Below are 26,696 nucleotides of genomic sequence, written 5' to 3'. Positions count from 1 at the left end.
TTGGTCAATGAACTAGATCCCACAGGCTGCAACTAAAGATTTCTCATGCTGCAGCTAAGACCCAGGGCAGCCTAATACAATGCCCAAATAAAAAGAAAACCTCAGTCAATGTGTTTTGAAGAAATAAAATCGCACATTGCACTAGAGAGTACAGTGGAGGGTTTGTGGGGGCAGTGTTAGATAGTGTGGTCAGAAAAGGCCTTTGTCGTGAGGTGGTCTGAGTGGGAGGAGCCAGCAGTGGTGGGTGTGGGAGGAGCCAGTGATATGAGGGGTTCTGGTGGGAGCCTGGTCGAGGTCTCAGGGGGAATGACAAAGTCTCTGATCTGAGGCTAGAAGAGCCCATGCAGTCCAAGGGGAAGGAGCTGGAGTGCAGGAAGAGGAGGAGTAGCAGACAGGGTGGAGGTGGTCAGGAGCATGATAGCTGGGCTCTTTTTAATTATGGTGGAGAATTTCAATTTTATTCTAAATTCCACAAGAAAACACTAGAGAGTTTTAAGCAGAAAAGTGACATGGTATGATTTAGTTTTAAAATCTGGGAGCTTCCATGGTGGCTCAGTGGTAAAGAACCCGCTTGCCAATGCAGGGGACACAGGTTTGGTCCCTAATCTGAGAAGATGCCACATGCTGCAGAGCAATTAAGTCCTTGCACCACATCTGTTGAGCCGGTGCTCTAGAGCCCAGGAGTGGCAATTACTGAGTCCACGTGCAGCAACTACTGAAGGCTGCGTGCCCTAGAGCCCATGCTCCCCAATAAGAGAAGCCCCTGCAATGAGAAGCCCGAGCAACAGTTAGAAAGTAGCTCCTGCTCACCACAACTAGAGAAACCCCGTGCCACAAGGAAGACCCAACACAACCAAAAATAGTAAATAAATAAAAAAGACAGCTCTGGTTGCAGGGTCTAGGCTGGAGATGGTGTGAGGATAGGGATGGGTGGCAGAGAGATACAGGAAATGGGACGGATTTTGTAGGTACAGCTGTTAGAACTTGCTGCTGGATTGGATTAGAGGGTGAGGGCAGGAAGTGAAGGCTGACTCCTCGGTTTTTGGCCTCAACAACTGCAGGAATGGTGTTGCCCTCAACAGAGAAAGGGGAAACTGGGTGGAGCAGGTTTGGGAAGGAAAATAGTAGGTTCTATACGAAACACGTGAGATGGGAGGCAGAGATCTCTCCAAGTATAGACATCAAGTATCAATAGATGAATTGTATATGTAAGTCTCGGGAAAAGTCAGGGCTTGGTATATAAATTTGAGAGTCTTATTTATATAGATGGTGTTTAAAGCCCCAAGACTGGATATATTTGCCTAAAAAATTCATCTAATTTCTCCCTCCCTACTGGCTCTTTTAGGCTTTCCTGGTGGCTCAGTGGTAAAGAATCACCTGCCAATGCAGGAGATGTGGGTTCAATCCCTAGTCCAGGAAGACCCTCTGGAGAAGGAAGTGGTGACCCACTCCAGTATTCTTACCTGGGAAATCCCATGGACAGAGAAGCCTTGAGGGCTAAAGTCCATGGGGATGCAAAAGAATCAGACACGACTGAGCAACTGAACAACAACTGGCTCTTTCATTTCATTAAATAAGCATGCACAATTATTTCTCATGCTAAATGGGACAGAAGTCGAACCGATCCCCGGATCAATCAGCCAAACAAAATAATCTTTTCTCAGCCATGAATACCCCCACCCCTAGCCTGGCCCCTATCTCAAGAAGCCAAGCTCCTTCAGGATCCATGCTGAATCTGATGGAGCAGGGTTTGCCTTGACCATCAAAGGTGTTGCAGAGGACACTGACAGATGACGAGTCGCTCCCTGGTGACTGGGGGTGTTGCATGCTTGTTGGCCCTGCTTTCATTTACATGGGCTAGGAGGAAGGGGGAGAGTATTGGAACAGAGCTTGTCCATGGCCAACTGATAAGAGACTCAGAAGAGAACTTCACAAACCACACACAGGATTCTCAAGAAAATGTCAATAGAGCACAAAAGGACTTCTTTGGACTGAAAAACATTATTATTTTTTTTAAAATTATTGAGGTATAGTTGATTTACAACGTTGCCTTAGTTTCTGCTGTACAGCAAAGGGAATCATTTATACATATATGTATATGCATTCTTTTCTTTTCCCGTGCAGGTCATTACAGATTATTGAGTAGAGTTCCCTGTGCTATACAGTTGTTTAGTTGCTCAGTCATGTCTGACTCTTTTGCAACCCCATGGACTGTATCCTGCCAGGCTCCTCTGTCCATGGGATTCTCCAGGCAAGAATACTGGAGTGGGTTGCCATTTCCTTCTCCAGGGGATCTTCCTGACCTAGGGCTTGCACTCATGTTTCCTACGTTGGTAGGCAGATCATTAACCACTGAGCCACCAGGGGACCCCAAATACAGTAGGTGCTTATTACTTAACTATTTTGTATATGGTAGTGTGTACATGAAGATCATGGCATCTGGTCCCATCACTTCATGGGAAATAGATGGGGAAACAGTGGAAACAGTGTCAGACTTTATTTTTCTGGGCTCCAAAATCACTGCAGATGGTGACTGCAGCCATGAAATTAAAAGACGCTTACTCCTTGGAAGAAAGTTATGACCAACCTAGATAGCATATTCAAAAGCAGAGACATTACTTTGCCAACAAAGGTCCGTCTAGTCAAGGCTATGGTTTTTCCAGTAGTCATGTATGGGTGTGAGAGTTGGACTGTGAAGAAAGCTGAGCGCCGAAGAATTGGTGCTTTTGAACTGTGTTATTGGAGAAGACTCTTGAGAGTCCCTTGGACTGCAAAGAGATCCCACCAGTCCATTCTGAAGGAGATAAGCCCTGGGATTTCTTTGGAAGGAATGATGCTAAAGCTGAAACTCCAGTACTTTGGCCACCTCATGCGAAGAGTTGACTCATTGGAAAAGACTCTGATGCTGGGAGGGATTGGGAGCAAGAGAAGGGGATGACAGAAGATGAGATGGCTGGATGGCATCACTGACTCGATGGCCGTTAGTCTGGGTGAACTCTGGGAGTTGGTGATGGACAGGGAGGCCTGGCGTGCTGCGATTCATGGGGTCGCAAAGAGTTGGACACGACTGAGCGACTGATCTGATCTGATCTGACATGTCTATCCCAATCTCCCCATTTATCCTCCCCCTTTGCCCCTGGTAACCATAAGATTAATAACACGATTTTCTAAGTGAAAATGCAATAGAGAAACAAAGGAGGACGATCACTACTGAGAACCAAACTAATGGTCTGAAAAGCAAGCAAAAACGGTAGAAAGTTATAGAAAAGCAGACATAATAATGAGGGGAAAGACAAGGGATTGGGATGACAGATCTAGGAAATCTAATGTGTAAAACTTAGAAACTGCAAAAGAAGAATAAATAAATAAGTAAATTAAATGAATAATGAAAATTGTCCTGGGGCTCATGGCTCAATTAAAAAGCTCTTACAGCATCCTACCAACCCAACTGAGACCAGGAAGCACAATTTTTAATTAATCTTAAAAGCTCTACTGAGCCCCATATAAGATTAATTGAAAACTGTGTTTCCTAGCGTCAGTTGGGATGATGGTAGGATTCTGAATAGCAGAGGCTGTTTGGAAACAGTTAATCATAAGAGCAAGGCAGCCATAATCACTGTAATAGATGGCAAGGTTGGAGTGGAAATCAGATGACCCTGACCCATAGGAAACTAGGGCAATGACTAACAGACCGTAGTGTTCCATGGAGTGAGTGGTGGATAGTCCAAGAGAGAATTGCAACGTGCTGACGTCAGTTGCTGCGATGGAAAAGCATGATCCTGTGACCAGGTTCAAGGTCTTAGTTATTGATTGAAAGGAAAGCTACTTTCTTTTGAAAGGAATCCTGCAATGCTACCACAAATATATTCAATAAATATTATCCAAATCCTCTCTGAAGAGACCTATGGCTGTATATCAGAGTACTCATATACTAGACAAAGGAGAACAGCCAGATTTTCAAGGGACCTACAATGCCGTCAGTGACCTTGCCTGGTAAACTGAGGAGTGAATGGAAGCTGGGAGTAAATACAGCTGGGACCCAAATCTTTCTCCTAGTGGGTCTAATGTGTTTCTTTCAGCATCTAGCTTTTCCTGACTAATGCAATTAGGTAATAACTAAAACCATCCTCCCCTCTGGTTTCCCAGATTGGAAACCTTTCTTCCCAACTCTCCCTCTCTCCCACATCCCATCAGTTACTAAATTGTAACTGAGCCTTCCTTATTCATTGTTTAAAATGATCAGTTATGTAACTCTTGCTACAAAGACTTCATTCAATTTAACATATAATTTATGAACACAATCAAAAAATTCCTTTTAACTTCACAAGAATGCTATCAATAACATTGAAACTCTGTGCCTCCCTTTGTTTTATCTCCCTGCCTTTTCCTCTGAAGTAACCACTATCCTACTTTTTACAAAATACTTTTATCACACATTTATGCTTCTCTAAACAGTAATGTGTTTATTTTAGAGTTTTCTAAAAATGATATTCTGTTGTAGTTTTCTGAGATTAGCTTACCTTTATTCAACATTGTATTTTGCAACCATTCTTATTTTGGTGCAGAGCTGCAGTTCACAAATATTACTCAAGTTCTTTGTTCATCCTTCTGTTGATTAATATTTTGGTTGTTTCCACTTTGGGCTATAATGAATGAATTATTGCTATAAAATATTCTTGTTGCTGCCTCCTGGTGCACATGGGCAAGAGATTTTTGAGTATATCCCAAGGAGTAGAATTATGAATGTTTAATCTATAAGACAATGCTTAATTGTTTCAAAATTAAGTATGCCAACTTCCATTACCACCGGCAGTGTGTAAGAATTCCCACTGATTTGTATCACCTGCATACTTAGTGTTGCTGGATTCCAACTTGTTCTCTAACTTGGTATTAACCCTTGTTGTTCAGTTGTTAAATGGTGTCCAACTCTTTGTGACTCCAAATGCAGCATCTTAAAGTTTTACTCAGGTTGTGCAAATGGGCTAAGTTAGTAGTCTATGGAATTTATACTAATGACTAAGATTAAGAAAATCATTTTAAAAGACATTATTTGAATTATTAAATTTAAACATTAATAGAATAAACTTATTTAAACATCCATGTGCCCACCTACATACTTTTATATGCTCTTAATAATGACAAAGGTAATAACTTACTTTATCTCTACAGCAAGTATAAGTAATTTAGGATGTTTCATTTAATCTAGGCTTCTAGAAAGAAAAATTCAAAGTCTTACATAAGGGTTAATGCCATATTTGCATTTTTATTTTACAATGTGGGAAAAATCAGAACAAAAATATACAGAAATCTTGTATGTCCAAAGTTCATATACCAATTTACTTCAATTTGAGTTAATTTGGATTAAAATTTAATTCTTATTTATTTTTGCTATTGTAACTTCTATTTTTTGATTTTAAGATCTTAGGACAAGAAGATTTTAAAATATCTTTCAATTTGCAACAATACATTTGAAGGGAATTTAGACCTGAAATCTTCTGTATTCATTTTTATTTTCTCTTCAGCCTTTTATGGGCTGATTGCCCATTAGCTTATTGTCCATTTGTATTTCTTTTGAACTTTTTTTTGGGAACAGTGCGGGAACCCTGAGATCATAAAACCAAAGTAACATTTCTTTATTTTCATTCAAAAGCCCTTTAAAGGATATTTTTTTTTCCTTAGAAAATTATTAAGAATTTGTTAGTTTATATACACTCGTCCATATGTGTCTAGTCTTTTCCTTCTTGTCAATGTAGTATTTACTTCTAATCAAAGGATTTAAAATTCAAAGCATTTCAATGTTTCATTTGAAAAATTCTTTTCCAAGTAGAAAATCTCATCATTTTAAGATTTAGTTCTATGGGAATTCCCTGGAAGTCCAGTGGTTAGAACTTGATGCTTTCACTACCAGGGTCTGGTCTGGGTTCTATCCCTGGTTGGGGAACTTAAGATTTAAAAAAAGAGTTAGTCTTATGGACTATTAGTTCATAGGAGACACTAATATATTTAATATATTTGGGCAAACTGGAGTGTAGCTGTGTAGACTGTACTTTCATTTTCCAACTAGAAAGTGAGTGAAAGTGAAAGTTGCTCAGTCATGTCCGACTGTGATTCTCTAGGCCAGAATATTGGAATGGGTAGCCTTTCCCTTTTCCAGGGGATCTTCCCAACCCAGGGATCGAATCCATGTCTTCTAGCATTGCAGGCAGATTCTTTACCAGATGAGCCACAAGCGAAGCCCAAGAATACTGGAGTGGGTAGCCTATCCCTTCTCCAGGGCATGTTCCTAACCCAGGAATCGAACCGGGGTCTCCTGCATTGCAGGCGGATTTTTTTTTTTTACCAGCTGAGCTATCAAGGAAGCCCTTTAAACTAGGAAACTTCTCAACGAGCCAGTGTACTTAAAGTTTGGCTGGATATTTAGATTTTGTTCAGGTCAGTTCAGTTCAGTTCAGTTGCTCAGTTGTGTCAGACTCCAATCCCAAAGAAAGGCAATGCCAAAGAATGCTCAAACTACCGCACAATTGCACTCATCTCACATGCTAGTAAAGTAATGCTCAAAGTTCTCCAAGCCAGGCTTCAACAGTACATGAACCGTGAACTTCCATCTGTTCAAGCTGGAATTAGAAAAGGCAGAGGAACCAGAGATCAAATTGCCAACATCCGTTGGATCATTGAAAAAGGAAGAGAGTTCCAGAAAAATATCTATTTCTGTTTTATTGACTATGCCAAAGCCTTTGACTATGTGGACCACAACAAACTCTGGAAAAGATGTATTAATTTTCTCTTGCTGCAAAAAAACCAAAAACCAAAAATCACCCCAAAACTTAGTGGCTTAAAATAACAACAATGCTTGATTTCTTCTTCTTTTTTTTCTTTTTAACATATGTCTCCTCCCTCTTGAACCTACCTTCCACCTCCCACCCCACCCCACCCCTCTAAAATCAGGTGCTCTGTGCTTGATTATTTCTCATGATCTGAGGGTTGGCAGCCCAGGTAGTTCTGCTGTACTTACTTGGGTCCCTTTATGGGGCTGCCCACAGTCATCTGATGGTTCATGCAGGGCCCATGATTGTTTAGGGTGTCAAAAGGGAGCCAATAGGAATTACAAGACCTTTTATGACCAAGTCTCCGGGGCTTACGCAGTCTGACTTCTGTCACTTTTTACTGGTCAAGGCAAATCACTTATTTTACAAAATTATACGTGAAATGTCAATTTAAGGGTGTGAAGAAATAGACTTTGTCTCTTGATGAGAAGAGGTGACACATCACAGAGATGTAGATACAGCAAGTGTGAGTTCTTTTCTGTTTTTCAATATAACTCATTTTATTATGAGCCAAACTCATGAATGGAGAAGGCAATGGCACCGCACTCCAGTACTCTTGCCTGGAAAATCCAATGATGGAGAAGTCTGGTAGGCTGCAGTCCATGGGGTCACTAAGAGTCGGACCTGACTGACCGACTTCACTTTCACTTTTCACTTTCATGCCTTGGAGAAGGAAATGGCAACCCACTCCAGTGTTCTTGCCTGGAGAATCCCAGGGACGGGGGAGCCTGGTGGTCTGCCGTCTATGGGGTTGCATGGAGTTGGACACGACTCAAGAGACTTAGCAGTAGCAGCAGCAAACTCATGAGTAAACTTTCATTATACCTTAGCTGTGTTGGGAGGCGTGGTGCAAAATAGCCTTGAAGGAGAAAGTCCTCGGGGAAATGATGAAGGGCCAGAAGTACCCAGGCATTGTGTACTGATTGCTGAAGAACATTTCCTGCCTTTGGCTATGCTCGGCGCCAAGATTTAACAATTAAACATAAAAGACGTTGCTTGAGAAAATGGGTCATAGATAAATACATGGGTCATTAAGAATGCGTTGTTCCTTGAAGTATCTTTTACTGATTATATCTTAGTCTTGTACGTGTTCTGCTGGCCGTATGCTCTAAGCTCTTTGTTCCTTGCTCCTATAAAAAGGCTTGACTGCAGAAATAAACTTGTCAGTCCTTGCAGAGACTGTCCAAGTGTTGTTCTTTCAGGTTCGCCGTTTCCAAGTCCCGGGGAAAAATCCCCACAAGTAGCGCCACGAACAGGGACTTGAAGGAAGACTGAACAAAGTGGCGAGCCCTGCAGAAAGGGGTAAGCAGGATGGGACAACATAGCAGTAAGATCCCTTTCATTTCTATAATGCATCACTTTTTGAAACAAAATGGTGTTAATGTTTTAAGAGATCAGTTGAATGACTGCTATCATATTTTACTGGAACATAATCCGTGGTTCCCAGAGGAGGGGATGCTCTATCTAGACATATGGAAAAGGGTTAAGAATAATGTTTTGTGAGCATATCGGCAAGGTTACATGGTCATTCATACGGGCTGTCATAGAACAAATTGAAGGGCATAAAGTTGATTTGGAAGTAGAGACTATTCGGTCTTTACATGAATATGAGCTTAAGGAACAAGATATGCAAGGTGCTTTGAAATATAAGAATGTTATGCTCAATCAGACACAATCCCTGGAAAAACAGCTTGGAGATGTATGTATACAGGATATGTCAAAACTGAAACCACTTAGAGCAAAGGTCATTTCATTCAGCGAACAGCCCAAACCTGAGGTTTTTCTTTCTGCTCCGCCTGTAACAGCAATTGCTAACTTTGCTTGTACTAATCATTTCACTCCTCCTCGGGAGATGCCTGCTTGCGCTTTCGCTTTCCCAATACAGTTTGATCAGCTTGCCCAAGGCCAGAATGCTTGGGCTGGTCTAGATTTTGGTATGTTGTCCAGCTTTAAGAAAGCATGCTCTCTGTATGGACCTACTTCTCCTTACTGTGTAGAACTCCTCAGAGGATGGGCTGATCATTGGATGCCATATGATTTTTTTCAAGTAGCAAAGATGGTTCTAAATCCTCAACAATTACTTTAATGGCAAATGTGGGTTAATGATGAGGCCCAACAAATGATGATTGACCAGCAATCTCATGGTAACCCTGCCAATTTGACCTATAAATACTTACTGGAACGGGAGCCATAGCTGATTGCACAATTAGCTAATCTTACCCCTCAGATGTTGCATTTCATTAAAGAAATTTCTTGCAGAGCATGGGCAAAGGTTAATAGTGTTAACTCTGTTGGTTCATTTGTCAAAAGAGGAATATATCCAATTTATAGAAAAATTAAAAGATGCCATCAAAAAATCTATCAGAGATGAAACCTTACAAAATATTATTTTAAAAAAAATTGCCTTTGAAAATGCTAATGAGGAATGTCGATCTGTGCTCAGACCAATTCAAGAAACCGATTCTCTTATGGAGTATTTGAAAGCTTGTAGAGATATTGGATCTATGTCCTATAGAGCAAAATTAACGGCACTAGAAACTTTTAATGTGCAAAAGGCTGCTAATGCTAAATGTTTTAACTGCGGGAAGGCTGGCCATATGAAAAAACAATGCCACATGCCAATGCAGACAGCTAAAAATAATAATACTTCTAATAAAAAAAAGACCCCTGGGAGTTTGCCCAAAATGTAAAAGGGGATTCCATTGGTTGAATAAATGTTATCCAAATTCGATAAGGATGGAAATGCATTGACACCAGAGGCACAACAAAAACAACAGGGAAACTAATAAAGGGGCTATCCTCTAGCCCCACTACAAAAGGAGGACCCAACATTATGACACCGCAAGCAGCTACATCTAAGAGTGCTTGCATTGATATACCTAGTCCTTATGATATGGAATTAATAGAATTATATAATCCTCATAAAATCCCCACTGGATATTATGGTCTGATCCCACCTGGAACAGTTGGACTAATTTTGGGATGTAGCAGCTGTACAATGAAAGGTTTAGTAGTATTGACTGGAGTTGTGGATGAAGATTATAAAGGAGAGATACATGTCATAGTGAATGTCATAAAATTAGGAAATGTATATCTACAAAAAGGGGAATGCTTTGCACAATTATTACTTTTGCCATATGTCAAACCAATGAGGGCATCTGATAAAATTAGGCAGGAAGGTTTTGGTAGCACCAATCTTACTGCTGCACTATCTACCTTATTAAAGGAACATCAAAAGCCTATGCTTACTCTAAAGATACGGGGAAAAAATTTCACAGGTATGTTGGATACAGGAGCCGACATTTCCATTATTAGAACTGAAGAATGGCCCCTTGAATGGGGTAAGACTATGGCTCCTTCCAGACTATTGGGGATAAATAAGGCTGATGCTACACAAACTTTCATCAGTACATCCTATTTATAAGCTTATGGTCCTAATCAAATTGTAGTTTATATCAAACCATATATTACCAATATCCCTATTAATTTATGGGGAAAAGATTTTCTCGAACAAAAGCCACAATTTCTCTAAATGAGCCTTTTTGGTGGGGGCCACCGAGTTAACACCACTGCCTCTTGAATGGGAATCTAATGCCCCAGTATGGACACCTCAATGGCCCCTGACTAAAAAAAAGTTGGCAGCTCTCCCACAATTAGTAAATGAGCAATTACAGAAAAATCATATAGAGCCTTCATTTTCCCCATGGAATTCTCCTGTTTTTGTAATAAAAAAGAAATCAGGAAAATGGCGAATGTTGATAGATTTAAGAAATGCTAATAATACTATGATTCCTATGGGGCCATTACAACCTGGATTGCCCTCCCCTTCCATGGTACCAAAAGGCTAATCTGTAATTATTATTGATTTACAAGACTGATTTTTTACTATACCTTTGCATCCTAAAGATAGAAAACGTTTTGCTTTTTCAGTTACTTCTATAAATCGCATGGCTCCTGTTAAAAGATTTCAATTGAAGGTTTAACCTCAGGGAATGATGAACTCTCCTACCATTTGCCAATATCTCATATCTGTTTTATTACAACCTATCAGAGATAAATATCCTACTGCCTTCATAATTCATTATATGGATGACATACTCCTTTCCATGGAATCTGAACTCTGTTTACAACAGCTATATGACAAAGTCACCACCACTCTTCAAAATCATGGCCTACTTGTTGCGCCAGATAAAATTCAATTGAAAGCACCCTTTAATTACTTGGGACATGTTATGGAAGAATCTAAGATAAAACCTCAAAAAACTCAAATTTCTGTGCATTCTCTATGCATGTTAAACGATTTTCAAAATTAATAGGAGATATTAATTGGCTTCGGTCATCTATTGGCATTCCCACCTATGCATTACAAAATTTATTTAAGATTTTAGAGGGACCTCCTGACCCTACTAGTCCTAGACAGCTAACAAAAAAAGCGAAAGAAGAATTAACATTTGTTGAAAAATACATTCAACAATCTTTCTCAACTCGGCTGGACCATACCCAACCAGTCTATTTATATATATTTCCCACCAAACATTCACCTACTGCAATCATAGCTCAAAACAGCCCAATAGAATGAGTATATCTACATACTAAACAGTCAAAGAAAATCGTATCATACATTGAGAAAATAGGACAGCTAATTGTATCAGGAAGGAGCCGTGTACAAACCTTAACTGGATTTGATCCATATGCAATACATGTCCCCTTGACAAAAAAGGAATTACAAATTGCCTTACAGTATAACACGACCATGCAAATAGCATTAAGTGATTTTCAGAACGTTATCTCATTCCATTTGCCGAAAAGAAAATTACGGGACTTTTTACAATTTACTAAATTTATAGTAACTAATATCATTGCCTCCCAGCCTATTTCAAATGCACCTACCTATTTCATTGATGGCAACAAGAAAGGCATAGCTGGGACTGTCGGCCCTGATATCAAAGAGAAATTACCTACTACCTATTCTTCAGTACAAAGAATTGAATTATATGCTTTATATGCTCTTTTGTCTCTTCAACCATTATCCTTCAATGTCTATACTGATTCCAAATACCTTGCTTCCCTTTTCCCCGATTTTGTTACCGCTTTTTTATACAACCTAGATGAAGAGTTATATATTATCTTTTCAAAGACTCAAGCCTTAATTCAATCATGTACGGAACCTTTCTTCATTGCACATATACGTGCTCATTCAGGTTTACCTGGCCCCCTGGCAGCAGGAAATGATGCTGTTGATAGGTTCATAGCTCCTGTCTTTACGTCTGCTATGGATGAACACGCTAATCTTCATACCAATGCTAAAAGATTGCACTCTAAATACCATATTCCCCTCACTGAAGCGAGACATATCATTAAGTTCTGTGATGTCTGCGCTCCTCTGCACTTACGTACCACAGTTTCAGGAGTTAATCCTCGTGGGCAACAGCCTAACTCCCTTTGGCAATCTGACTTCACTCATTGCTCCTTGGGAAAGTTCTCTTTGCTTTTTGTCTCAGTTGATACATTTTCAGGTTTTATATGGGCAGTGCCTGTCTCTTCAGAATCCAGCAAACACGCCATTTCCACACTTTTACTCACCTTCCCTGTTATGGGACTACCTTCGGTCTTAAAAACAGATAATGGGCCTGCATTTACCTCTCACTTGTTTCATTCATTTCTAATGGAATGGAATATAACACACATCACAGAGATACCCTATAACCCCCAGGATCAAAAAATTATCAAAAGAGCCCATTGTACTCTTAAAACTCATTTATTAAAACAGAAAGGGGGAATATGGAAGAGGAGATACACTTCTTATCCTATGAACCCTCAATTGTTATTACCTTTAACTCTTTATTCCTTAAATTTTTAAAATTTACTAAAAGATAGTTCTGATACTCGTGCAGACAGACATTTTGCAGAGGAAAACAGTAAGAAACCGTTAGAAGCCAACACACCAATATGGTATAAGCAGTTTAATCAATGGTTGCTAGGAATCTTACGACTCCTAGGCAGAGCTTACGGTCTTGTCATTGCAGATGGAGAAGAAATCTGGGTTCCACCTCACCATGTCCATTACTGAGAAGGACCCCAAGACCAGACTCCCCCGACAGGTGACACAGCTGACGCGAAAGGTCACGTCAATGACCATAGAGAAGCCGAAGAGAAAACGTCAACGTCTGAACCCCTACCGTAGGACCTGAGCAATGGCATGTGTGGAAGATTGCTGCTGCATTGGAGTGCTTTGCCAGTGTGTATGGGACTGCAAAAGCCTTAAAACCTCAAAACTATACCTTTTTATACGATAGTACAGGTTATATCCAATCTTGTGTGCACCTCCCGTACATGTTTATTGTAGGTAACTTCGACATAGATCTTTCTGCTAAGGTTGTTAACTGTATAACACATGCCTTGTATACGTGTTTAAACCATACTATTTCATATCATTATGTCAACATTGCAATAGTCAAGCAAAGATCTGAATTGTGGCTTCCTATTAATCTCACAGAACCATGGACCGACTCTGTATTTCTCTGTTTTGCTCAAATATGGCTTAAGGAGGTCAAAGCGCAGAATAGGATGGATTATTGCTGGCATTCTTAGTCTAATATCTATTGTTACAGTAGGAACCCTATCTGGTATGGCACTACATAATTCTATACAGATGTCTCTACTCAAGACTCCATGCCTCCTATGATGGAGTCCAACTAGCAGCTGCCGTGCTTAAACTAAAAACAAAAGGAGGATATGTTGGGAGGCACAGTGCAAAATAGCCTTGAAGGAGAAGGTCCTTGGGGAAATGGTGAAGGGCCAGAAGTACCCAGGCATTGTGTACTGATTGCTGAAGAACATTTCCTGCCTTTGGCTATGCTCGGCGCCAAGATTTAACAATTAAACATAAAAGATGTTGCTTGAGAAAATGGGTCATAGATAAATACATGGGTCATTAAGAATGCGTTGTTCCTTGAAGTATCTCTTACTGATTATATCTTAGTCTTGTACGTGTTCTGCTGGCCGTATGCTCTAAGCTCTTTGTTCCTTGCTCCTATAAAAAGGCTTGACTATAGAAATAAACTTGTCAGTCCTTGCAGAGACTGTCCAAGTGTTGTTCTTTCAGGTTTGCCGTTTCCAAGTCACAGGGAAAAATCCCCACAAGTTGCTTCATTTACTCCACAATAGTTTAATAGATGCTATTCAGAAAAAAATAGTTCTTGAGTAAGCATGACATTTTTTTGTTCTCAAATATATAGTCAGACAGTTTGGAAAAAATATGAGTAAAATTAACATTTATTATAAATCAAACATGTCTTTTATAATTGCCAGAGAAGAAACTCCAGAAAAAATATTATTCACCCATTGCTAGATTAAAAAAATCCAAACTAATCAGAAGAATGACATTTTAGCTATGAAAACATTTAAGACAATTAAGTTTCAAGTTTGTATTCTAAATTTTTTACAAAGGATGAAATATAAATACAGATTTAAGATAGTAATTGCAATTACTATCACATGTGAATCCTCAGGAAGTGTGATTTCTTTGAGGACTGTGTTACAGTGATCTACCACAGTAGCCTTTGAGATTTCTTCCAGGATATATGTAGAATGCTTAATGGGCTTTCTTATATCATCCATAGCAATTGAGGCATTTGCTGGCCTTTAAATTTAAAAATATTCTGCTGCTGCTGCTAAGTTGCTTCAGTTGTGTCCGACACTGTGCAACCCCATAGATGGCAGCCTACCAGGCTCCCCTGTCCCTGGGATTCTCCAGGCAAGAACACTGGAGTGGGTTGCCATTTCCTTCTTCTAGAGACAGGCAAATGAATCTCAGTCAAATTTTCCTTTAATGGAGAATATACAAATGGTTTTTTTTTTTCCAATTTATCATTTCTTCTTTTTTTAAATTGTTGCTGTTCAATTATTAAGTCGTGTCCAACTCTTTGTGACTCCATGGACTACAGCATGCCAGGTCTCCATGTCCTTCACTATCTCCTGGAATTTGCTCAAACTCATGTCCATTGAGCTCGTGATGCCACCGGAAAAAAAATTAAATTGAAGTGGTAGTTGAGTACTGGAGTGAGTTGCCATTGCCTTCTCCAATCTTTTATTAGTTTCAGGTATATTGTACAACAGAGTGATTCAATCTTTTTGCAGATTATACTCTATTAAAAGTTATCACAAAATAATAGCTATATTTCTCTGTGTTGTACAAAATATCCTTGCTGCTTATCTATTTCATACAGTGTAGTTTTATCTCTTAATCCGTTCAGTTCAGTTCAGTCACTCAGTCATGTCCGACTCTTTGCAACCCCATGAATCGCAGCACACCAGGCCTCCCTGTCCATCACCAACTCCCAGAATTCACTCAGACTCACGTCCATCGAGTCAGTGATGCCATCCAGCCATCTCATCCTCTCTCGTCCCCTTCTCCTCCTGCCCCCATTCCCTCCCAGCATCAGAGTCTTTTCCAATGAGTCAACTCTTTGCATGAAGTGGTCAAAGTACTGGAGTTTCAGCTTTAGCATCATTCCTTCCAAAGAACACCCAGGGCTGATCTCCTTTAGAATGGACTGGTTGGATATCCTTGCAGTCCAAGGGACTCTCAGGAGTCTTCTCCAACACCACAGTTCAAAAGCATCAATTCTTTGGCGCTCAGCCTTCTTCACAGTCCAACTCTCACATCCATACATGACCACAGGAAAAACCATAGCCTAGACTAGACAGACCTTTGTTGGCAAAGTAATGTCTCTGCTTTTGAATATGCTATCTAGGTTGGTCATAACTTTCCTTCCAAGGAGTAAGCGTCTTTTAATTTCATGGCTGCAGTCACCATCTGCAGTGATTTTGGAGCCCAGAAAAATAAAGTCTGACACTGTTTCCCCATCTATTTCCCATGAAGTGATGAGACCGGATGCCATGATCTTCGTTTTCTGAATGTTGAGCTTTAAGCCAAACTTTTCACTCTCCTCTTTCACTTTCATCAAGAGGCTTTTTAGTTCCTCTTCACTTTCTGCCGTAAGGGTGGTGTCATCTGCATATCTAAGGTTATTGATATTTCTCCCCACAATCTTGATTCCAGCTTGTGTTTCTTTCAGTCCAGTGTTTCTCATAATGTACTCTGCATATAAGTTAAATAAGCAGGGTGACAATATACAGCCTTGACATACTCCTTTTCCTATTTGGAACCAGTCTGTGGTTCCATGTGCAGTTCTAACTGTTGCTTCCTGACCTGCATACAGATTTCTCAAGAGGGAGGTCAGGTGGTCTGGTATTCCCATCTCTTCCAGAATTTTCCACAGTTTATTGTGATCCACACAGTCAAAGGCTTTGGCATAGTCAATAAAGCAGAAATAGATGTTTTTCTGGAACTCTCTTGCTTTTTCGATGATCCAGCAGATGTTGGCAATTTGATCTCTGGTTCCTCTGCCTTACCCCTATCTTAATTTCCTATATCTGTGATTCAGTTTCTGTTTTCAATTTACCCATTTCTTTTCTCCAGAAATATATCACTGCTGCAGATGCTGCTTTTGAGTCCAAAGTCTGGGATTCCTTTGCAGTCCTGAAATTGTGGTTTTCTGCTCACTGTCTTTCAATGTTCCCAGGCACTCATATAGGGAAACCAACTCCCAGTTGTTCAAACATTAGATGAAAATTATTAAAGTTTAGTCACATTGGCCATTACAGGGAGTCTTGTGTTTCAAAGAAAAAAGAAATAGTCCAATCAGGGGGAAAATCCTTGCCCCTAATCTCAGGAAAAAATACTTAAACAAAGTGTCCTAGGATTTCTAGTAAATCACACATTTATCCCACACTTTAAGGCAGTGGGGCCCTTGTCTTGAGAAAAGGCTATCATCTAAATCTGTATCTTTTGTTCTCCTTTAAGTTCTATTTTGGGCTTCCCAGGTGGCTCAGTGGTAAAGAATCCGCCTACCAATGTAGAAGATGTGTTTGATTCCTGGGTCGGGAGATTCCCTGGAGGAGGAAATGGTGACCCACGCCAGTATTCTTGCCTAAAGAATCTCATGGACAAAGGAGTCTGGTGGGCTACAGTCCATGGGGTTACAAAAGAGTCGGACACAACTTAGTGACTAAAGAACAACAGCAACAAATTCTATTAATATTCCAGTAAAAGTATCCTAGCAGTTTGGGAACACTCAAACCTCATTCCTGCTGGGCAACTTAAATGCAAATGTAACAAAGAAAGAAATTATTAGTCTCAAGTTGAATAAATGTGTATCTAACTTGATAGCATCTTCAAATAATTTTGAAAAAATTCAAGAGGACAGAGCTTAGATCACTTTTCCTCTAAACTTGACTCCACAGGCTTCATCGGTTCAAAATATTTATGTGCTGATGCCACTAACAACATCTGGGAACCACCACTGTGCAGAAAAAACTATGATTGCCACCACTGTTATATATCTGAAGTCCTCTTACGTGCCGATGGTTCTGAAAGCCAAAGTAATTTCAAGTTCTTTGGACCAGGTTAAGGTAAGCACAAGTCAGACCAGCTCCAAAACTCACAGAGAAAAACTCGTTTTGGAATCATCATCTTCTGCTTTTGAATCCTTCCCAGTTTAATCAACCAGTTCAAGTCATCATAAGTTAAATGAGAACCAGTTAATCTCAGTCTCTTTATTTGAATAAATGATCCAAACATAAGAAGAAAACATCACACGTATATGATTCAGTAAGAGGAAGACAAAACCATTAGAGGGAATCCAGACCGTTTGCTAGTGCCAACCCCGAATCAACAGCAGATGGCGCCAGAGGACCTTAGTAGGAGCCAATCGCTTTGCTACCTCCAAGATTACCTTTTATTTCCCACACCATTTACCCAGGATTTCTAGGGAAGGAGTCATGGTTCAGACCATAGATTCTGGAGTCAGACTGCCTGGCTTCACAATACCGCATTTGCTCGCTGGGTGACCTTGGACGAGTCTTGAACTTGATTTTCCTCGTTGTAGAATAGGGATGTTAAAAGCTCTATCTTGCAGGATTGCTGTGAAGATTATGTGAATTCTTACATATAATCACAGGCAATGGCTTTTTGTACACAATAATCTTTCAAAGTGTTATTTGTTAGTGGACACACAATATAAAAAGAAGTTCTGTTGTGAGAGCAAAAGCATAATATTTAGGAGGGTGAGAAAAAGGGTAAATTTTGTGGAGGATTGAAATTAAGTTGCTATCTGAATAAAATTAACTGTCAGTTCTCTCTGTAAAGTGTCTTTTGTAAGCTTCTTGAAAACCAAAAAGTAAAAACCTACAGTAGACACACAAAAGGTAGAGAGAAGGACATCAAAGCACACCATCATCCAAAATTATCAATTCACAAAGGAAGATCACAAGTAAGGAAGAAGCAAGGAACTAAAATGTGGGGGCAAGAAAACAATAGGATGGCATTAGTAATTCCTTATCTATCAGTAATTATTTTAAATGTAAATGGATTCAATCCTCCAATCAAAATAGAGTGGCTGAATGAATAAAACAACAAAGCCCAGCTATATGTTGCTACAAGAGAGTCACTTCACTTTTAAGGATACTGAAACGAGATGCCAGTCCAGGTTCGATGCACGATACTGGATGCTTGGGGCTAGTGCACTGGGACGACCCAGAGGGATGGTGTGGGGAGGGAGGAGGGAGGAGGGTTCAGGATGGGGAACACATGTATACTTGTGGTGGATTCATTTTGATATTTGGCAAAACTAATACAATTATGTAAAGTTTAAAAATAAAATAAAAAAAAGGATACATATAGGCTCATTAAATAGATGGAAAATTATATTCCATGAAAATAGAAACGAAAAGAGAGCCGAGGTCCTATACTTATATCAGACAAAATAGACCCTAATTCAAAAGCTGTAAAAAGAGACAAAGATGGCTATTATATTAGAATAAAGGGTTCAATTTATCAAGGATAAGCAATCATCATTATATATATACATCCAACATCAGAACATTTAAATATAAAAGCAAGTACTAACATCTCTAAAAGGAGAAATAGATTACACTACAGTCAGGAGGCTAAGAATAGTCAGTGGGGAAAGGATAGTCTTTTCAACAGAAAGTATTGGGAAAATGGATAACCATGTGCAAAAGAATAAAATTGCATCCCTATCTTACTCAACACATGCACACCAACTTGAAATGTATTAGTATTAAAGACTGAAATGTAAGATCTGAATCTATAAAATCCTAAAAGAAAACATAGAGGAAAACACCATAACGTTGGTTTTAACAATGATTTTCTGGAAATGACACCAAAAGCAAAAATCAAGTGGAACTACTTCCAGCTAAAAAGCTTCTGCTTTTAAATGAAAACGAAAAGGCAGCCTGTGGAAAGGAGGAATATATTTTCAGACCATATATTTGACAACAGGTTATTATCCAAAATACATGAGGAGCTAATATGATTGCATGGCAAAATAGTAAATAACCCGATTAAAAGATCTGAATAGACATTTTTTTCCCCCAGAAAAAGACATACAAATAGCCAAGAGATACACAAAAGGATGCTCAACATCACTAATCATCAGGGAAATATACATTAAATCACAGTGAGATATCATCTCACATTGTCAGAATACCTGTCATCAAAAAATTAGGAGGTAAGTGTTGGTGAGAATTTGGAGACAAGGAACCCACCCCATAGGCACTTTTGGTGAAAAAGTAAACTGTTGCAGCCACTATGGAAAATGGTTTGGAGGTTCCTCAAAAAATAAAAGCAGAATTATCATGTAATTCAGCAATCTCACTTCTGGATATATATTCAAAGGAAATGAAATTATTATTTTGCAGAGGTATTTGCAACTCCATGTTCATTGCAGCATAGTTCATAATAGGCAAGACAGGGAAACAACTTGCATGTACATCACTGGAAGAATTTTAAGGACAATATATACATGTACATATATACATGTGTGTGTACATACACACAGAGTGGAATATTATGCAGCCATAGAAAAGGAAATCTTGCCATTTGAGACAACGTGGTGGGACCTTGAGGGCATTATGCTAATGTAATAAGTCAGATCAAGAAATAAAAATAGCTTTTTTTTTTTCACCTGTTCTCTGCTGGCTATACTTCTGCTCCCCAGGTTGTTCTGGCATCTGGGCCCTGGTCACTCAGTACCTTCCACCATACCCAGCAACTCGCTCCACATCTTGAATCTCTCCGAGGCTCGGAGCATCTCGGCAGTGCGTCTTTGTGATGCCACCTCAGCCGAGGCCTGCATCGTGCAGTGAGTCAGTGCAGACCCAACCCCGAGTCCCCGCAGCTCCGTTGGGGCCACCGTCTCGGGTTGCCCCACACAGTGCTGGGTGGCCGCCATGGGCTGTTGGTACTGCAGGCTGCTCCTGATGCTGCTGTTCCTGGTGCCAGGCTCTGGCAGCGCCTGCGAGAGCACCTTCGAGCTGCCTGACAATGCCAAGCAGTGTTTCCACGAGGACATCACACAGGGCACCAAGTGCACCCTCCAGTTCCAGGTAATTACTGGTGGTCACTGTGATGTAGATTGTCGACTAGAAGATCCTGTTGTACAAGGAGATGAAGAAACAGTATGATAATTATACCTTCACAGCCTCCAAAAATGGGACATACAAATTTTGCTTCAGCAAAGAATTTTCTACTTTCACACATAAAAATGTATATTTTGATTTTCAAGTTGGAGAAGATCCACCTTTGTTTCCTGGTGAGAATCGAGTCAGGGCTCTTACCCAGATGCAATCTGTCTGTGTTTCAATTCATGAAGCTCTGAAATCTGTCATTGACTATCAGACTCACTTTCGATTGAGAGAAGCTCAAGGCTGAAGCAGCGCTGAGGATCTAAATACATGAGTGACCTACTGGTTAGTAAGAGAAGCCCTCATTCTTCTGGTGGTTAGCATAGGGCAGGTATTTCTTTTAAAAAGCTTTTTCTCAGATAAAAGAACCAGGACAACTTGTGTTGAATCTTAACTACATTTTGAGAATTGATTACATTGCCACTGTAATATTGCTGTCCTCTAATTAACTTTAGGTACAGAAGAAGTTAATATTGGCAACATTTTTAGAATCTTACTCATACACCTGTGGGGGTGGGGGGAGGGATGTACAATGCATATCCCCAAGCTGTGGAAAGGACACCTTTTTTTTATTTGTAAAGGTAGAAAAACTTTGGGGCTTATTTTGGGCTATTCAAAAATATTCAACACAATGATCTACATTTTTATGGGTTGTTACTATCTACTCTTTGCACACTAAACTTTAGTCATTTTGATACCTTTTAACTATTTAAAAGTACTTTTCTGGTAAGTTGTGGATGTTTTAAAAGCCTTTAGTTTAATGTCAACATGTGTTGTGGAGGAAGAAAGTTACCTTTTAGTTGTTTATAGTAAATAAAGTTTTGTTTTTAAGAAAACCAAATGTGATTAACTGTAGCCAAAGCCCTAATCTGCACTGTTTAATTTTATGAGGACACAAATCTACCATAGAAATGTTAGTTAATATTGATAAAATTTTAAATTGACACATCACGGTTTAATTTTTTTCTCAGTAGCTTGGAAAATGTCATTTTTGTTCTTTGGGTTTATTCTATGATCTATATAACCAGTTATGTTATTTTTTTTCTTTCATAAAGATATTCTGACCTCACAGGAGCAAGTATGTTTCAGTAACATAATAGAGTTTACACAAACCTTAAAAAAATCAGACTATTGTTAACAGGTAGAATAATTACAGAATAATTTAAGACACTACAATGGGGAGCAAAATGACATGAGAAAACTTTTAGTGAGTTATTAGCACATGTTACATTTTCAGTGCTTTTACAAAGAAAAAAGGTGATCTGTTTCATTGTAAACATTTGAATTGACTAGTTCTTGCTCTAATGTGGTTTTAAGGTCTGGAGTCATTCCCAGCTTAAATTGACAGTTGTTAATATGAAAGTTATGAAAGTAGTGGAGAAGGCAATGGCACCCCACTCCAGTACTCTTGCCTGGAAAATCCCATGGATGGAGGAGCCTGGTAGGCTGCAGTCCATGGGGTCGCTAAGAGTTGGATATGACTGAGCGACTTCACTTTCACTTTTCACTTTCATGCATTGGAGGAGGAAATGGCAACCCACTCCAGTGTTCTTGCCTGGAGAATCCCAGGGACAGCGGGGCCTGGTGGGCTGCCATCTATGGGGTCACACAGAGTGGGACACAACTGAAGTGACTTAGTAGTAGTAGTAATATGAAAGTAAAAGTGTAAAAGTGCCATACATTTTATTCTAGTGGGTGTGATGCACTGAGTAGTTGGTTTCTGTGGTTTTTTCTTTCTTTTTCTTTTTGTTGTTATTGTTTTTTTGTCTTGCACATGTAATTCATACAATTTCTGATTTAGCAGCCCTATGGCAGAAAGTGAAGAAGAACTGAAGAGCCTCTTGATGAAAGTGAAAGAGAAGAGTTAAAAATGTTGGCTTAAGCTCAACATTAGAAAACTAAAATCATGGCATCCGGTCCCATCACTTCATGGCAAATAGATGGGGAAACAGTGGAAACAGTGTCAGACTTTATTTTTCTGGGTTCCAAAATCACTGCGGATGGTGATTGCAGCCATGAAATTAAAAGACGCTTGCTCCTCGGAAGGAAAGTTATGACCAACCTAGACAGCATATTCAAAAGCAGAGACATTACTTTGCCAACAAAGGTCCGTCTAGTCAAGGCTATGGTTTTTCCAGTGGTCATGTATGGATGTGAGAGTTGGACTATAAAGAAAGCTGAGCTCCGAAGAATTGATGCTTTTGAACTGTGGTGTTGGAGAATACTCCTGAGAAGACTCCTTGGACTGCAAGGAGATCCAACCAGTCCATCCTAAAGGAGATCAGTCCTGGGTGTTCATTGGAGGGACTGATGTTGAAGCTGAAACTCCAATACTTTGGCCACCTGATGCAGAGAGCTGACTCATTTGCAAAGACCCTGATTCTGGGAAAGATTGACGGCAGGAGGAGAAGGGGATGACAGAGGATGAGATGGTTGGATGGCATCACCGACACAATGGAAATGGATTTGAGTGGACTCCAGGAGTTCGTGATGGACAGGGAGGCCCTGGCGTGCTGCGGCTCATGTGGTCACAGAGTCAGACATGACTGAGCGACTGAACTGAAGATGATTTAAAAATTTAGAATGTTGTGTGTGTTTTTCTTATTTGATAATCTTCATTGGGTTCATTGGGTTGTACTGCATTCAATGAGTATTAAACAATGCATTTTCTATACACCATAGGGTTTAGTCTGTGTTTATATTTTATAACTTGTATAGATTGAGCTGACTGAAATAAGATTTTGCTCCAAGTATTCTAGGATAGAATACAAGATGATGAAAAATTGTGTTTAAAGCTCTTATGCTGTTAAAAAAAAATTACTACTGCTTTTTCCATGTTTCTCTTCCCCACCTAAAAGTGATGAGTGCTGGCAATATGAATGGCATATTGTTAGGACTTTGGTATGTGGTACCACAGAATACTGATTGGACAGCAATTTTAGTCACTTACCACCAGGGACTAGAAGTTAGCTCTTAATTCTTAGTTGTCTTAAAATGCACATACACTTCTGCATGTAAGAGCAAGATGAATTCAGGTTGTCCTGCTTTCTAATTTAAAATGCTACAGTGTAGCAAAGGATGAACATATTTTCAACCCTTTAATTCTAAAATGTTTGAAGACCAAATAGCTACTCCTTCAACAATATTTATCAATGGATTAAGCACTGAAGTTTAAGATTTTGCAGATTTCTCTGTTGGGGTTCTTATATTGGAGTTGTCCTACAGCTTTTTAAGTGTCCCTCTATATTTAGATCGGCAAATTTTAAACAGTAATGTTAAAGTGATTAACCTGAGAGTATGGTAAATGTCCTTTTCTGGTTGTCTGCCTACTCTGTTGTGTTCAGATAGTTACACCACAATTAAGCAGAGTTGGGTATCATCAAAGTGCTGAGTTTGGCATAGATAATGCATTTATTTAATCTGTGCCTATCAAAACTTCATGATATTTAAAGACTATTACCACAAATAACCTGTGATGAAACTATTGAAGTATATTAAAAAGTTTTAAATCACCACTGTTACTTGTTGTAGAAAATAATACTGACTTAATCTAGTCTGTAACTTGTTAAAGTTTGATGGCTTGTCTATACTTAATAGGTATGTATATAAAAATTAGAAAATACATGTCTACCTGCATATGATTACTACGTAAACTTTTCCTTCTCCTATATAATTTGTAGCTCATCTTTTTTCTTTAATCCTTTTATAACTTGTTGCAACAGTTTGAATTTCTCAAATGTTTATATTTGGACACTTGGCTGAGAATACTTATTTAAACATCATTAGCTGTATATATTTTTAAAGTAGAATAAATAATGGGAAGGGACTTGATATGCAAGTTTATACTAAAATTCCAACTGTGTGAAGATACATTTAAAAATATTACTTTGTTAATAATCTAAACATTCTTTTTATTAAAGAAGCAGATGGTCTGGGGTTCACAGCTTTATTCCTGGTTTGATGATAATCAGCTTTGAAAACACAGTGGACTGAAAAGCAATTTTATTCTTTTAAAGGTTTCCTTTAAATCTCTATACTATCCATTTTTGCTTCAGTTTGTAAATGTGTAACATTTTTTTGTTAAATAGGACAAAGCAGACCCTATGACTATTGTTTTCAAAAATTAAACAAATTTATATATATATATTTATTTAACTTATTTAACTTTTTATTTATTTAACTTATTTATTTAACCATTTAACTTATATGCAGAGTACATCATGAGAAACGCTGGACTGGAAGAAACACAAGCTGGAATCAAGATTGCCTGGAGAAATATCAATAACCTCAGATATGCAGATGACACCACCCTTATGGCAGAAAGTGAAGAGGAACTCAAAAGCCTCTTGATGAAGGTGAAAGTGGAGAGTGAAAATGTTGGCTTAAAGCTCAACATTCAGAAAACGAAGATCATGGCATCCAGTCCCATCACTTCATGGGAAATAGATGAGGAAACAGTGTCAGACTTTATTGTTTTGGGCTCCAAAATCACTGCAGATGGTGACTGCAGCCATGAAATTAAAAGACGCTTACTCCTTGGAAGGAAAGTTATGACCAACCTAGATAGCATATTCAAAAGCAGAGACATTACTTTGCCAACAAAGGTCCGTCTAGTCAAGGCTATGGTTTTTCCTGTGGTCATGTATGAATGTGAGAGTTGGACTGTGAAGAAGGCTGAGCACCCAAGAATTGATGCTTTTGAAGTGTGGTGTTGGAGAGGACTCTTGAGAGTCCCTTGGACTGCAAGGAGATCCAACCAGTCCATTCTAAAGGAGATCAGCCCTGGGATTTCTTTGGAAGGAATGATGCTAAAGCTGAAAATCCAGTACTTTGGCCACCTCATGCGAAGAGTTGACTCATTGGAAAAGACCCTGATGCTGGGAGGGATTGGGGGCAAGAGGAGAAGGGGACAACAGAGGATGAGATGGCTGGATGGCATCACTGACTCGATGGACGTGAGTCTGAGTGAACTCTGGGAGTTGGTGATGGACAGGGAGGCCTGGCGTGCTGCGATTCATGGGGTCGCAAGGAGTCAGACATGACTGAGCGACTGATCTGATCTGATATATATATATATATATGTATAAAGAAATAAAAATGCAGTATGATTGTTTTGCAGAAAGTTTTCACTTTTGTCTCAGGTTCAAAGGATTTTTTAGCAAAATAAGTCACTCATTCTATACAAATAAATTATATTTCTTAGAGAATTATCTAGCTTACTTTCAACATACTAACATTAAAAGAAAAGAGAAATAGAAGAGGACACATCACTAAATTGGGTTTTGACCAACATCCAGGCTTAAACAGCGCTGGGAAGTCCTCTGACACAGCACATCTGGGATCCTCACTGGGAAAAGGTCCTAGGCAGCCCATCTGTCCATTCCATGGGTGAGGCTTTGGACTGCTGTCTGTGGGTTCCTGCTTACAATCTCCAGGCTGCAAATGGTATCATGAGCCTGTGAGCAAAACTGCAGCTCTGCTATCATGTTAATTATTATTATTATTTTTTTTACAATGCTGTTTGCTTTGGTCTGCAAATCTTGGAATGTAGTTAAGTCCCCAGTTGGCTAGATCCTCTCCAGGGGCTCAACAAACTCCGAGATCCACCCTCTGTCTATGGTGCCTCTCAGCCAGCAATGACAGCAGGCATGGCTGACACAGGAGTAGTTAGGGCAGGGTCAAGCAGGTTAGAAGCAAGGTCTGAGGCCTGCTCTGCTTTGCCTCTGAAGCCTAAACAAGACTATCTATTTAATTTCTCTCACTTATATGTGGGATCTAAAAAAGCCAAACTCATAGAAACAGAGACTGGATATTAGCTGACAGGAGCTGGGGTTGGGGGAAATGTGGAGATGTTGACAAATGGGTACCAACTTCCAGTTATAAGATGAATAAGTTCTGGGAATCTAATGGACTGCATGGTGACTATAGGTAACAATATGGTATTATATACTTGAAAGCTGCTGAGAGAGTAGATCTTAAAAGTTATCACTGTAAAATTAAAAAATGGTAATTATTGTATTGTATGTATGTGAAAATCGCTTGGTCATGTCCAACTCTCTGCAACCCATGGACTGTAGCCCGCCAGGCTCCTCTGCCCATGGGATTCTCTAGGCAAGAATAGTGCATGGGTTGCCATTTCCTCCTCCAGGGGATCTTCCTGACCCAGGCATCGAACCTGGGCTCCCACATTGCAGGCAGATTCTTTCTGTCTGAGCCACCAGGGACATTTTGCAATATTTACATGTATCAAATGATCATGCTATGTATCTTATATTTACAAATATGTTAATTATATGTCTAAAGAACTGGGAAAAAAAGAGT

The 26,696-nt window shown here is 39.4% G+C and overlaps 1 pseudogene; it reads left to right on the top strand.

Annotated features, from left to right (window-relative positions):
- Positions 1–19,913: 19,913 nt before the first annotated feature.
- LOC147372853 (transmembrane emp24 domain-containing protein 7 pseudogene) lies at positions 19,914–20,769 on the top strand (annotated as a pseudogene).
- Positions 20,770–26,696: the final 5,927 nt, after the last annotated feature.

The sequence above is a fragment of the Bos grunniens genome, chromosome 5 (assembly GCF_055505025.1).
Source record: "Bos grunniens cultivar Pamir isolate PY7600 chromosome 5, Bosgru_T2T1.0, whole genome shotgun sequence".
Classification (NCBI taxonomy): domain Eukaryota; kingdom Metazoa; phylum Chordata; class Mammalia; order Artiodactyla; family Bovidae; genus Bos; species Bos grunniens.
Note: the sequence above shows the minus strand (reverse complement) of the source record. Positions and strands in the feature narration are given on the sequence as shown.